Source organism: Lissotriton vulgaris, chromosome 5 (genome assembly GCF_964263255.1).
Source record: "Lissotriton vulgaris chromosome 5, aLisVul1.2, whole genome shotgun sequence".
Classification (NCBI taxonomy): Eukaryota; Metazoa; Chordata; class Amphibia; order Caudata; family Salamandridae; genus Lissotriton; species Lissotriton vulgaris.
This window is the reverse complement of record NC_141693.1, coordinates 443,608,349-443,623,047: the sequence shown is the minus strand read 5'-3', so window position 1 is coordinate 443,623,047 and position 14,699 is coordinate 443,608,349. Positions and strand designations below refer to the sequence as shown.

General features: G+C 41.7%; 1 protein-coding gene across 3 annotated transcripts in view; it reads left to right on the top strand.

Annotated features, from left to right (window-relative positions):
* TMEM51 (transmembrane protein 51) overlaps positions 1 to 14,699 on the top strand; it is a 190,095-nt gene that overhangs the window by 46,095 nt on the left and 129,301 nt on the right. The window lies entirely within an intron of this gene.

Here is a 14,699-nt window from a genome sequence, read left to right as displayed (position 1 = left end):
GTAGTTATACAGTAGGTGCATGGACGGAGATCCAAACAAGCATTTACAATGCAATGGTCTTGGCATTGTTAATGTTAGAGCTATTTGCATTGCTCATGACATTATTTTTATTAATGTTTTTTTTTCAAAACATAAATAAATGGCATTGTCATTTACAATGCCAATAGCTTAATCGCTCGCAAATGCGAGACTTATTGCATTTACACCCACACACAGAGCCACACACACAAAGCCACCCACACACGCATACAGAGCAACCCACTCATTCATATAGAGTAACCCCCACACACACAGAGCCACCCACACAGTGGAGCAGGACAGGGGGGAGAACATGAGATAAAGTCAGGAGAAGCGGGATCTGAGGACATAGCAACATCGGGGCAGATGGGGAGGGATCTTATGGGCAGTTTACCAGGGGAGAGGACAGTGAAGAGCAGACATGGGTCAGGAGTGGAGAAGGCATGGTAGCAGTGGGGTAGAATAGAAGAGGCAGAAGAAAATGGAGGAGGAAGGGGAGGGGGAGGAGGAGGAGGAGATGGAGAGGGAAAAGGAAAAGAGGAGAGCGGAGCGGAGAGGAGAGGAGCAGTTTTTAGGAGGTATTATGACAGTGGAGCAGGGCAGCAGGAGGAGGTGGTACGGGCAAACAATCAGTGGTGGTAAAGCAGGTAAGGAGAGAGCGGAGGAGATGGAAAGGGTGGCTAATGGGGAGGTGGAAATGAAGTGGGCGGTCAATGGAACACAAACAACTATTTAAATGGGTGCAAGCATCCTTCTGAGATCACTGCAAGGCACATACCAGCGTGCGCGAATGACATGCATTAGTCAAGCGCCAAGAGGGCATTGAGCGCTATAACAATGGGCAGTTTTCTCAGTGTTAGAACTCACTTGCATTGTGTACTCTTGTCAATATTAGGATGTGATTTTGGACTACAATTTTTCATCAGGGAGATGGTGCACCGTCCCTGGAGACCTCTGAAGTTTGAGTGCTCTGCGTTCTCAGTGGAGCGCTTAGTAGGGAAATCTCTCAGCACCCTCCGGTGGTGGAGCGGAGTTCTCCGCCTGTGCTTAATTTTGACGAGCTGTTGAGGGCAGCCCTTAACTTTTGCACACCTCTGACCTAAAGCAGGGCCTGCTCTCATTGCAGTCCCTGCATACTGTAAGACTCCCAGAATCATGGAGACATCAAATGCTCTGCAAACGCGGATGTCACAGTATGACTGTGAAAACTTTCCATCTCGTTGCCTCTGAGACTAAAGAAGTAGGAAATGCGGCGTTGTGGATTTCATCTAGGTAGGGGAAACTTACACTAGAACAAAGGAAATTGGCTGAAGACCGCCACCCACCACATAAGCACTTACCAGCCCACTTGGACTTTTATGGAAAGGGACCCTGGCTATGAGGACTGAATGGATTTTACTGTGAAGAGCTGGTAGGATAGCCTCACCTCTCCCCAACCCATAGCAGTGGAGGTGAAAGCGTCAGTAACTGACTATAGGTTACACTCCCGCCACAGTGAGCCCAAACAGAGCTTGGCTAGAGAGGGTTGTAGTATTATCACCAAATAATACAGCCATTTGTAGAGCGCGAACAGCTACCTCCAGTGGAGGTGTCCCGGCACTAGGACACCAAAGGAGGGTACATCTTGAATGAGGAAAGAATTGTGTATGTGTGTATGAGAGAGCTTGTTAAAGTGATCGGAGGTGAGCAGAGAGAGGGTTAGCGGGGTGGAAGTGTGGGTACATAGGGTTATCCAGAAAACAGAAGTATAAGATAGCATAGATTGACGAAGCTGTGCAGAAGGCGCTTTTGCCAAAAGATGGCCACAAGATGCAAGTGAACACTGATGCCACAGAGGTTACATAATAAAAGCATTACAACTATTATAAAACAAAACCAAAAAACAATAGACTAAAACAACAAGCCGTACAGCGAAGCTTTGCAAACAATACCGCAGCAGTACAAGTCACTATTCCAAACCAATGCCAACATCCTCCGTGACATCTGCACGACCCATCATACAGTAATCTTGGAACAGAACACGCAATACTGTCCAGATTAGGAGAGCATCCAATTCCAACAAATAAATATTTATGATGCTGAAAACCCTCCAGTCTCTCCCTGGGACTGACGCTCGCCCCGCCCTCCTGCTGAAAGGCCACCTCTGTCCAAGAAAACGTCATATAAAAGTTCCGTCTGTCAGGGATAGTGCCAAGCCTTCAATTTCCACTTCAGATGTGCTCTCCGTGCTGGACCAAAAACAGGACTTTGGAACTACCAAAGAAACTCAAGAACATTCTTTCCAACTTTTTTCGTCATCAGGGCAAAAAAAACTCCTGCTTTTTTGCACCCCTATACAACTTTGTATTTCTCGTTTGTTTTAATTAACAGTCAATAGCATCATGTCTTTGGTATGGCTCGCTGAGTTAAAACGCTCAGTGCTGAAATATGTGATAAAAAGCAGACCACGCCTTTAATAAATATTTATTTGTTGGAATTGGATGCTGGCAAGGTCAACTCGCCCTTCTATTCTTCTGAGGTTGCTAAACTGAGAACCATCTGAGTGGGTAACAGCAACACCTGATGGTTTAGCTATTACAAACAGAATATGTGGTGTGCAGTGCTAAACATAAATGCTATTTATTACATATCCCGCATTTTTCTGAGAAGAAATTGGCTTGTGTGTTGAAAGATATTACATTTGAACGACTCACCCAGTGTTCACTCCATCTGAAATGTTTATATAGTTTGCCCATGATCTTTACAAAGCAGCAAACATTACCGAAAGCAGCGAATTTAGAGCCATCTGTGAAGAGGAGACCTGAAGTCTGGTTTTCCCATAGTAGGTAAGATATTTTGTACTGCTGAAATTGAGAACGACTACATGCTCATAACCAAGAAGAAGACACACTGCTTGTTGTGTAGTGACTGCACTTTTTGATTCCCACTGGCTACCACGCAGCCCTCTTCACTTCAAGAGACTTCTTGCACACTGGAATAGGTGGCGGGTGCTGCCAGCCTGGACTGATGTACTTTGCAAAGCATGCGAGGAGGGGGGAGTGAAGGCGCCCTTGGAATGGCTGTGTGCAGCCCAGCCCAGCCCGCTCAGCGAAGCTTTTATCGGCGCCGCGCGCTGGTATGCAGACTCCCCCCCTGCATTCCAGAGAGGCGCGCGACGCTATCCGGTCAGCCCTGCAATGCTGTGGAGACGAGACCTGACCTGACCGCGCGCACAACGTTATCCTATGGGGAAACGTTGCGCGCGGCCAGGTCTTGTCTCACTTCGGTGTTCTCAGACTGCTGAGACGCCGACAATAGTTCTCTGGCGAGAACGCGCTTTCAGCGCGTTAGTAGCCGAGACCTAAAAAGGATGTACTTTCTCGGCTCAGCACTTTAGATTTTGAAATGCTGTTTTGTACAGTATGTATTTGCCTAGGGCTTAAATATCAGGAAGCATTTTTATCTACGATATTTATCTATTAACCCAGTCGAGCAATGAAAATAACGGTAGAACCAGGGGTTTAGCCACGATTTCAATCCTGTGCTTGCCAGATCGAGTGTTTTTCTTAATTGGCTGTGAGAAGACTGATATTTAATTCTTTTTGTTTGTTTGTATCGCGTTACAATCGACAAGTAACAATATTTTCCTTTCCGGTTTAAGGGCCCAGATGGTGTATCTACGGTGTTTAATGAGTTTTGATTCATGCTATGTTGCTAATTTGCCAGATCTAGTTTACATTTTTCAATGTTTGTGTGATTTATTTTGAGATTCCTTTGGCTAATCCAGCTTGCATCTGCTATGTAATTATTTGTCGCTACATCTTTTGTACAAAATCCAAGAATGTATTTTATTGGAATGCGCTTTGCATCTCTATCTAAGACAATAGTTATTAAGAAATCCAACAACAAGTGGTGTTGCTTCACCTGTGGTATGGTGAGGGTTACCTGAAGGCACATGTAACCATGTTACTGGAGAACAATATTAGACACACCGTGACATTTAACAATAGCTTCGGGAGTGAAGAAATGTCTGCATCTAAATGCTTCGGAAGGCCAGGTTTTTTGCTATTTCAACCAAAATATGTATTAGAACGAACAAGTGAATGTGATTTTTTTTTTTTTTTTTACCGTGTATCACTGAATGGGTTTGGCTGAAAAAAATCTGTTTTCTATGGGTTGCACGGAAACACATTTTATCATACCAGTGTCGCTAAATGAACCTCTATTTATGACATCGTGAATATTGACTGTTTGTTTTCTTCAAGGTTATTTTTCTTGCATGCAGAATGATCCCTTTACTTTTAACATCTATTTTGTATTTTTCCGGGTATAATTCAAAAACCATCTCCTATTTTTTAGTTCTTTTGTCCGCTCTGCACCACTGGTCAATAACCTTAACTCATTTCATCTTTCCTTGTCATGGATTTATTCTCTTGGCTTCCATTGCCTTTTTAAAGGACTAACAAGCTCCCCCCTCCCACTTGATATACTTCTAGTTCTAAGCTACATCATCAAACTCCTGTGCGGAGTTCTTCCCCCATTCACCTTGTATTTTCCCCTTGCCACCTTTCCTTGCCATTCCACCTTTATTGTCCCTTTCTCTCATTCATGCACTATTTGTATTTATTTATTTAGGAATCTTTTCTAAGTAATCTGTTGCCTCCATAGAGCTTCTGGTTTCAGGTCCATGTTGAAATACAAGCTGGTTTACCACTGCCCTAAACCTTCTGTTTTATTTTCTGTTTCCTGCTTTAAAAATAAATGAACAAACTCCACTTCCATCCTTTATTTTACATATTTACTGCCACAACTGTGGACAATCCCAGTCGATCCGAAAGAAGGACGCCATTCACAGAAATTCTTTTCTGTGTATTTATTGTGCTAAACCTCCCCTACACTAACAAACTCGTTTCGGCATTGCTTCCTTCCTCGGTGTCAGTAAAAAGCTTTACAAGCCACCATTTTAAAGTGCACAGTTAGGTTAGAACCAAATTTCAGAAACGGCGAAGATGGCCCATGTTATAAATTAGACTGGAACAAGCAGATCCTTGAAGAGTATATTTAAAAATAGCGGCACAGCAGCTACCTTGGCAGGCAGGAACAGTGCAACTGACCTGGTGCCTAGCAGCCACTGGATTCTATACGGAATTCTAATGTTATAAAAGATGCAGTACAATTAAAGTGACAGGGAAAAATAAAAGGAATAAAATGGAGGATGTAACACACCTCCCTTTATTATAAAAGAAAGTTAAAACTATAATAAGAATATGATTAAGAAACCTAATCAGCAAATCTTCTGGGAAAACATTTTGGTCGAACAGAGGTCTTAACCCTAGAAGCAACTGTCTCTTTTGGTACAAGGTGTACATCAGGTACAGCGGTATAGTGAACAGAAGGACACTTAGCCACCCGTTTGATGTTCCACAGCTTGCCATCCTGAGTGATAACACTATTACTAAAAACCTTAACCACTTTCATTGGTTTACCAAACTTGTCAGAACATTTAGTGAGAAAACCTGGTCATCTAATTCTTACCCAATCACCAACTGAGAAATTGGGTGTTTTAACATTCCATCTGTTATCATACCACACTTTTGTTTTTGCTCGTTTACACATCTTTTTGAGAAACATCTCTTACCAACTCCGTTGAAAATGATTTGTTTATACACCTGTCCTTGAACCACCAGGGACAAATCGTGGAAGCAGGATCACGCCCTTTGAGAAGGCAAAAAGGACTAACTTCAGTCGTAGAGTGTGGTGTAATTCGATAAAGCTAGAGTGTTTCTCATAACGGATTTCTCCAATTACAACCAGACTTGACAACATCTGATACAAACCCTTTCAAACCCCTGTTGAACCGTTCTACTAAACCATTCTCATGGGGTTCATAAACAGAAACAGTATGGTTAATGTTTTGGTGTTTAACCCCTTCGCTGCTCATGACGAGCTCAGCTCGTCATGAGGCACAGTGGAGCTGTGCTTATGACGAGCTGAGCTCGTCATGAAACAATGGTATTCAATGTCACCCAGCACAGGAGGGGAAAAGCCAGAGCAGCCAAGGTGTTAAGGTAGTCTTCCATTTCTAATGAGGTAAGTTGTACCCCGTTGTCAGTGACAAGTCAAAGGCCAATCCTCTCTAGTAAACACTTTAAAAAAATTTTTTATCACTATGTTGGTTGAAGCAGAAGACCCAAATTTGACTTCAGGTCATTTAGAGTGGTAATGAGCCAGAACAAATGCATAGCGAGACTCAATGGGAAGGCACATGAAAGGACCAGAAATATCAAAAGCAATTTATTTCCACGGTTCTGTGGGCCACATTACATTCTTCAATGGAGTAACATTGACTTTAAACATTTGCTCACTCCCCATACAAACTTCACATTCTCTCACTTTCCGATCAACCATCCGATTTAAACATGGCCACCAAAAATAATTCCTTATTAAACGTTTCATGGCAGACATGCCAGGATGTGTTCTATGTGCCAAATCCAAAATGGCATTTTGTATACCAAAAGGTGGCACACATTTTCCCGCTTTGAAAATTAAATCACTTTCTAGCTCTAATTTGTTATACACATTAAACATTGGCATAAAATTCTCTGTTAAATCTTTATCGGGCCAACCCTGCAAAGAAAGATCTTGATTATCTGCACGTTTCCAGGACTCCCCAGAAATATGTTCAAAAGAACCTAACAAAACCTCTTGTAAACAAGTGACCACATCAGAATCATCCAAATTGTTATTACATGAGGTTTGACAAGGAAGACAAGACATGAAATCTGCAATAACATTCTTCTTACCAGGAACAAACTCTGGTGTAAAACAATACTCCTGCAATCTAAAAGTCAACCTGGCAATGCGTGCAGTTGAATGGCAACCATCACCTGGGGAAAGGATGTTTACTAAAGGCTTATGGTCCGTTCTCAACACAAATTTACTGCTCGAAAGTAATTTCTAAAATGTTCAATTGTCCAAACGCAAGCCAAAAGCTCTTTTTCTATTACTGCATATCTACATTCAGTTTTGTTGAGTGCGAGATGCAAAACAAACTCTTCTTTACCACATGTTTTTGACAAACCGCACCAATACCATACATGCTGGCATCAACCGTAATGATACAAGTTTAATTCATACAGAAAGGTTTGAGTGTTGGAGCATGCAGTATATCAGATTTGATTAGCTCAAACGCAGATTGTTGTTCTTGTTGCCATACAAAAGGCGCATTATGTCTAAGAAGTTTTCTAAGAGGCTCCATCTTAGATGCAAAGTTATTCACAAACTTACTTTAATACTCGCCCATGCCTGAGAAGGAAAGCAACTGTTCTTTATTGTTAGGGGAAGGAGCATCGGTAATGCCTGCAACATTAGACTTCTTTGGCACCACACCGTCACCAGATAACGTGTGACCTAAATATTCTACTGAGTTCTGAAACCATTTACACTTGCTTGACTTTAACGTCAAACCACTCTCCCTTAACTTCTCACAGACACAGCGTAAATGTGAAAGATGTTCTTCATTGGTACTTGAATAAATCAAAATATCATCCTGGAAACAAAACGGTCAACGTCCCTAAAAATATTGAACTCTTTGAAAAACAGATGCCGCCGAGGCTAAGCCAAACGGCATTCTGGTGCACTGGTCCAAGCCTTGAGGAGTGATGAAAGCAGTGAGACATTTTGAATCATCCGTAAGGGGAATCTGATGATAGGCCGATCTAAGGTTGGCCGTGGAGAACACCTTAGCTCCTTCCAACATAGAAACTACCTCATTAATATTGGGAAGGGGATGACAGTCAATGATTATAGCAGAATTGAAGGCCCTGAGGTCAACGTACATTCTTAAATTTGTATCCGGTTTTCTCACCAAAATAATGGGAGAAACCCATTCTGCAGAATCTATAAGTTCAATGATCTTTTCAGAAACTAACTGATCCGTTTTCTTAAGTTCCTCTCTAACATTAATCGGTACTCCCCTTAACCTTTGTTTGACAGGATTAACACCAGTTTTGAGTTTTATCTTATGAGTAATTCTTAATCATGCCCAACTTATCCGAAAAAACATATTTGAAATCAGATTTAATAAGAATTCCTTTCTCTTCAGATATGAATAGAGAAATATATCACAATAAACAGTTTCATCTAACATCACAGGTTCTGGAGCACGAGGATTCAGAATAATTCCAAACTTCCACTGGTCCTTCCAACCTAAGACGTTCACACCCTTAACTGCTACATACAATTTAACTGCCAAACATCTAGTTTTAAAAGTAAGATCCACCTAAAAAAAAAAAACTCGACCATGTTAGACCCGTCAAAGCTCACTGCACATATGTCAGAACGTAACATTTCTGATAAATCTAATAGGGATCCTAAGCATATATCAAAATAATCTTTAGATATGATCGTCAAAGGAGATCCTGAATTAGCCATGAGTTCAAGTTTGACACCAAGAACAATCACCTCACATAGGGTTTTTTTGTGTAATGGCATCTAGAAGAATCATTAACATTGGAAAGCTATTCAGTAAGGTAGACCACAAAACCTTTTTTATCCTCATTGTACTCTCTCCCACCCCCACAAGCACACTTGCATGTTTTTGGAACCTCCTTTGTTACAGAAGCTATTTTTCCTCTAGGATTTTGCACAAATTTTCTGACATCCCTACATACTGTAGAAAAATGACCCAACCTCCCACACTTCCTGCCTTCTTTATTAATTGCAGGACATCCAGCATATGAAGCCAAATCAGACCTACTACCACATTTAAAACACATGAAGGATTTATCAAATCTCTTAACTTTGTCCAAAATTGTTGAATCTCGAAGAACTGGGATTAGTTTGTACATCCGTACGTTTAACAGCACAAACCTCATCACTAGTTTCAGGGTTATGCTCATTGTGTTTAACAGTAAGCATCCAATTTTTCTGATTGTTCTAAAGATTTAGCGATGGCAATAGCTTACGATAATTTTGGATCACCAAGCTCCCAAAGACGTTCTTGTGTGTTCTTATTTTTAACATGCACAATAATTTTCTCTCAACATTTCATCACACATATTTCCAAAATTACCATGGATTGACAAAGCTCTTAAAGCAGTAATAAAATCATCAAACGATTCAGCGTCCTGTTGTGCTCGCGTATAAAACTTATACCAGTTCAGGGCAATGTTAGTAACAGGTTTCAATCTCTTTTATAACCTAAGCAACGCTTCTTTATAAACATTACTTCCCTCGCCTTCACCCTCAGAAGGTGGAATTTGTGGTAAAGCTCCAAACACCATCTGTCCCTCTGACCCTATGCAGTGTAACAGAATGCTCTTCTTTCGCTCCGCACACATTCGTTCACCGTCAATTGCCTTCATGTAGTTGAAAAATTCCTCCTTCCATCGTGTCCATGGGATGGGTTGGTCCTCCTTTATTTTGTAAAAAATTTCCGGTGGATCAAACTGCATATTGCAATGAGAATATAGAAAGGAATTAACCTAACAAAGTTTGCACCACTTAAGGAAAATAATTTAGTGTCTAAAAATATATTGTGGTTCCTTGGGGAACAAAATAAGTAATAGAAATGATTTACCAAACAACAAAACAATATATGCAAGCTTGTACTGTATCTTAGGAGCCAAACACAAAATTGTTGTCTCAAAAATAAAATGAAAGTATAACTTCCAGCACAACCAAAACAAAAAAATATATATCTTGTAATTAAAACAATCCGATGTACTTGTCAACAAAACTCTTTCAAAATCCTTTACAATAAGTTTTCTCCGGCGTTATTCTGGTTTAGGAATCTTTTACAATGAATTCCCTCCGATCAGGCGTTACTGTGGTAACCGCAATAGAAACAAAGATTGCTGCCACGTCGTGCGTACAGCGCGATGACAGAGCTACTAATGCGTCTTCCGTACCTCCCAGCCCTCGTTGCTTCCTAAACTCGCATCTTGTGTAGTTTCCAATGCGCATTCCAACATTCCCTCCGTGTGAGAAGTGATGTGAAACTGCTGATCCGGAGCTCGCTCCCCACTTCGTTTCAGAGCATGCTCCTCATCAGATACCGCTGAGTTCTTCACGCGTCAATATTTAAATATAAACACTGGTGAAATTTCGAAAAGGCTTTAAAAATCTGTGACATCAAAATGGTTCGAGTCCTCCACACCGGAATTTCATGAAATAAATTGTCATACCTTGTGGAAGATATTGGCTTGCCTCAAACTTCTTTTATTCTTGTATTACGGAAATATCGTAATGGACACTCCACCCCTGTGCCGCTCCAACGTTGGTAGGGTGTCTTAAAGTCTTGTTTTTTCCCTCGTCGCCAAATTCTGTTATAAATTAGACTGGAACAAGCAGATCCTTGAAGAGTATATTTAATAATAGCGGCACAGCAACGAACAGCAGGTACCTTGGCAGGCAGGAACAGTGCAACTGACTTGGTGCCTAGCAGCCACTGGGTTCAATATGGAATTCTAACATTATAAAAGATTCAGTACAATTAAAGTACCAGGGAAAAATAAAAGGAATAAAATGGAGGATGTAACGGCCCAAATAAACTCTTTTCACCTTAATACGGTGTCTATCAGGGTGGCCATCTTTTAGCATGTCTCTTCCAATGCTGTGTGTATATATACAAATCTATTTACAAAGCAATTGCTTTATAAACGACAAACGGGTATTCAAATGAATGAACCAGCGAAAATGCAAATATTGTATAGAGGATAAAAATACATGTGAAATTTTTTCTTTACATGAAAAAAAATGATCACAAATCATTGCACATCTAAGCTATCTGTCTCCTCGAATTGATGCAAATGCCAAGCCTGTTCAATGTTCAAATCAACAATCGAGCCCTGAATGGGCAAATGCTACACCTCGTAGGAGGGACAACAAGGGATTCAGAAAAGAATGAGAAGTGGGCCTCCTTGGTTCATCAATTGGAGGATTCCTATTTGTAAATACACCTTGGGACCCAATCCCAATATAAACCATTTCATTCTGACATGGAAAACGTACCTGTGCCTCACTTTTGTTAAATAATAAGACAAAAAAGACAAAACGAAAGTCATAAAGGCAGTACCTATTTCTAGGGATCTTAGTTTGTGGGTCCAGAGTTCTTCTCTGACATTCAAACCTGTCGGTACCATGGTGCCGAGGTCAATGATGTATTTAGACTCCCTTCTCCGGAGAGTCCTCACCCTGTCCCCCACTTCTCTCCTGTTTGGGGGCCTGATTTATACAGAAGAACGTTAACAAATCACGATTACTGTTGTGTGCTAACTCAAAGGATCTTTCTTCGCAATTGTGCGCAGGTGCTCTAGAAAGCGCTCTTTTGCCGAATGGATTCTGCTGCCCACATACCGTTTACGGCATGGGCATTCTACACAGTATATTGTGAAGTCTGAGTTACAATTCAACAGACACATGATTTTTCTCCCTGCTGTAGGTCCCTTAATAGTACTGTAACTATTGACTTTCTGGCTGTATTTGCAGGCCTTGCATTGCATACACGGATAGAATCCGGTAATGTTGTCTTTCTTGTGTGTGAGTGCCCAGACCTGGCTTGAGACCAGATGGTCTTTAATGGATTTGCAGCATTTGTAGGTGATCACAGGTTGGACTGGAATGACCTCTTTCATGATGGAATATGTTTTGAGAATATGCCAATTCTTTTTAAAGATACTCACTAGTTGAGAAGATCTAGAGTTTTAACTAGTAATTATTCTAGCGGGTTGAATTTTGCTGCTTGGTGTTACTATATGTGGTGTTTTTGGTATGAGTAGTTCTGATCTTGTGACTGTCTGCTCTTTTTTCTGCTGCATTTAGGATCTTATGTGAGTAGCCCCTAATCTTGAAACGACTAAAGGCATCATTTTTGACTATTTGATATTCCTGTGATGTTGTACAGTTGTGTTTCAATCGCAGTAGTTACCCTGAAGGATGTTGTTGATAATACTCTTTGGGTGGAAGCTCCGCGAGTGTAAGACCGAGTTACCCGCTGTTGGCTTTTGATGGAGCCGGGTCAAGATCTGTCTGTTGGCTACGTATACCTCTAAATCTAAGTACACCACACTGGTATCACTGATCTGTCTGCTAAATTTTAGATTTAGGTAGTTTGAGTTGAGAGAGGTTACGTACTCCTCCGCCGAGGAACGACTGCCCCACCACACATTGAAAAGATCATCAGTGTTACAGGCCCGTAGTGTCACATTCTCAAACCAGTTATTAGGTGTGTTCCTCCAGGCCACGTGCTTCTCCCACCTGGCCACGAACAAGTTTGCGTAGCTGGAGGCGAAGCACATGCCCATCGCGGTCCCCCTCTTTTGTCTATAGAGCTGACCTGCGAAAATAAAGATGTTATTTTCTAGACCTCCTTTATTTTCGAGACAGAATTGCACCAGCTCTGAAAGCATTTTGTTTTGCGAACGAAATTTTAAGGGACGTTTTGTCTGAGCCTTTGTATCGTTCTTATACCTTGTTGGTGCTTGATACAGGTATACAAACTAGTGATATCAAGAGTTATATGCAGCATGGCCTCCCCGGTGGAGTCAACTCGTCCTGGTGCACCTTGGGAAGGTGGTAAAAGGATGGGAGGACTGGATACTCACAGAGCAGAAATTTTTATTCCTCTAAATCTAGCATCCCATAAATCTAGCATCCCATAATGTCTCCAGAATGCTAAGTGTTGATGAAAACTGAATATACAATTTACATAATCCACTCTGTTCACTGGTAAATAGCATTCCTTGTCCTGTAGTTGGTTCATTGCTTCCTTTAGATAGTGTTCCCTGGTAAACAAGACAATATTTACCCCCTTGTCAGAAGGTATATAATTTTTTTATGATTGTCTGATTTTGTGCACTTATACCAACTTGCATTTCATCATCCAGACCCTAGGTTAGATGCTCTTGATTAGAGGTGGTAGTTCTTCTTTTTATTTTTATTTTTTTCTTTTTTTTTGCCACACACATTTGGGTGGTCATCAAATTAGTTTGGCCAAAGCTCCATTTGTTGACTAACATGGCGAACACCAACATGCTTTGATGCATGAAAAACATCTAGTACAATAGGATACAGTTTAGGTTCTGGACTAGTGAATCTTTTGAGCTGCTGCCTCCATATCCGTTCGGTGCACCATGGACGTTTTTTGGTAGTGAAAATTATACAATGCTTGTTGGTGCCTGGAAATACGCTGTCAGTTACGTCTGATATTCATCTGTAACCTGAATCTCTCAATCTTATGTAGCCAAAATAGCTTTAAAAAGTGTTCTCTATTGTTTTACGTTAGTTTTGTGTGTAGGGAGGGAGCAATGAAAAAGAAAGTGAACAAACGTTTATTTTAACTCGAGTATAAGCATTTTATAGGGGCAGTACAAGGAATGTTCTGGGAATTGTTAGACCCTAATGTACTGAACTTTTTTTTTTTGAGTGCCACTACTCGATTGTCTTCCAAATCTACTAATCACATGTTTGTAAACAAAATAGCTTTCTTTTCTTTTTAACCGCTTAAGCGCTGCGCCCGTCCAGCGGCCGACGGCACCACTACCTTGGGAGTGCTGCCGTCGGCCGTTGGACGTTCCAACTGCACCTGCGCAATGTAACATTCAGCACTGGAGCTGGACGTTCCAAAGCAGCTAAGGTGTTAAACAAATTTTATTTGTGAAGTGGCACATATACTGCAGGGCCCTGTACCCCAGGGACATCCGCAGAATCAGAACATACATCATTGACGTTGACATTTGGCAGAATAATATTCAAGAAAAATGTAAAGGCAATACAATCAAAATCTCACCCCCACCCCGCCAAACCACCCCGATTGCACTATACTCCCACTCTAGACGAAACCATTTCAATGTTAGAATAGAGGTGCCCACCAGGATTCCATCTTCCATTCCTCCCCTATGAGCCCCATCTATAAACGCAGGTCCCTTTCTAAAGGAACCGGATCTAGGAGCAATCCCCAATAGTCTGCCCATTTTTCCATATTTTGAAATCTTTTAGTGGACACCCCCTGGCGATGAAGATGTGTTTCTCTAGGCCCATCCAAAAGTCCAGGCCATTCTTCCATGTGGCTAATGCGGGGGCCACGATGCCTTGGCCAATGTAAGACCCAACAGCAGGAAATGGCATTTATAGACGTTGCCGCCTATCCCCTCCATAACGTGTAAGAGTGCTAGTTTGGCGATCAGGGAAGATCCCATCCCAGCACCTCCGACAAACTATTGAAAATCTCTCTCCAGAAAAGATCTAAAGAGACACCGCCAAACCCTGTGTAGTAATGTACCTTCCTCCTGCTCACAACGGAGACATACAGGGGAGGCAATCGACCCCCCCCCCCCCCCTCCACAGATGCATACGTGTATAATAGACCCTATGTAAGTATTTAAATTGAACCAGGCGCAGCGCTATGGCCGCTCCTCATGTGCCGCCAGGACCAATCCTCTTCTTCCAAGGGGCCTAGATCCCCCTCCCAATCCTTCCGGACCTTCTGTACCGTGGAAGAATTGCGGATAACGAGGGTTTGATATATTCTGGAGATCTTGCGGTCCAGTAGCTCTCCCATGAAAACTTTTTCTTCCAGAGGACTAAACTCAGCCAAGGACTCCAGTCCCGCCAGACTGGGTAGCAGAGCATGCCAAAATTGCAGGTACTTGAAGAACTGGGACCACGACATATGAAATTCCGCCTGAAGGTCCTGGAAGGAT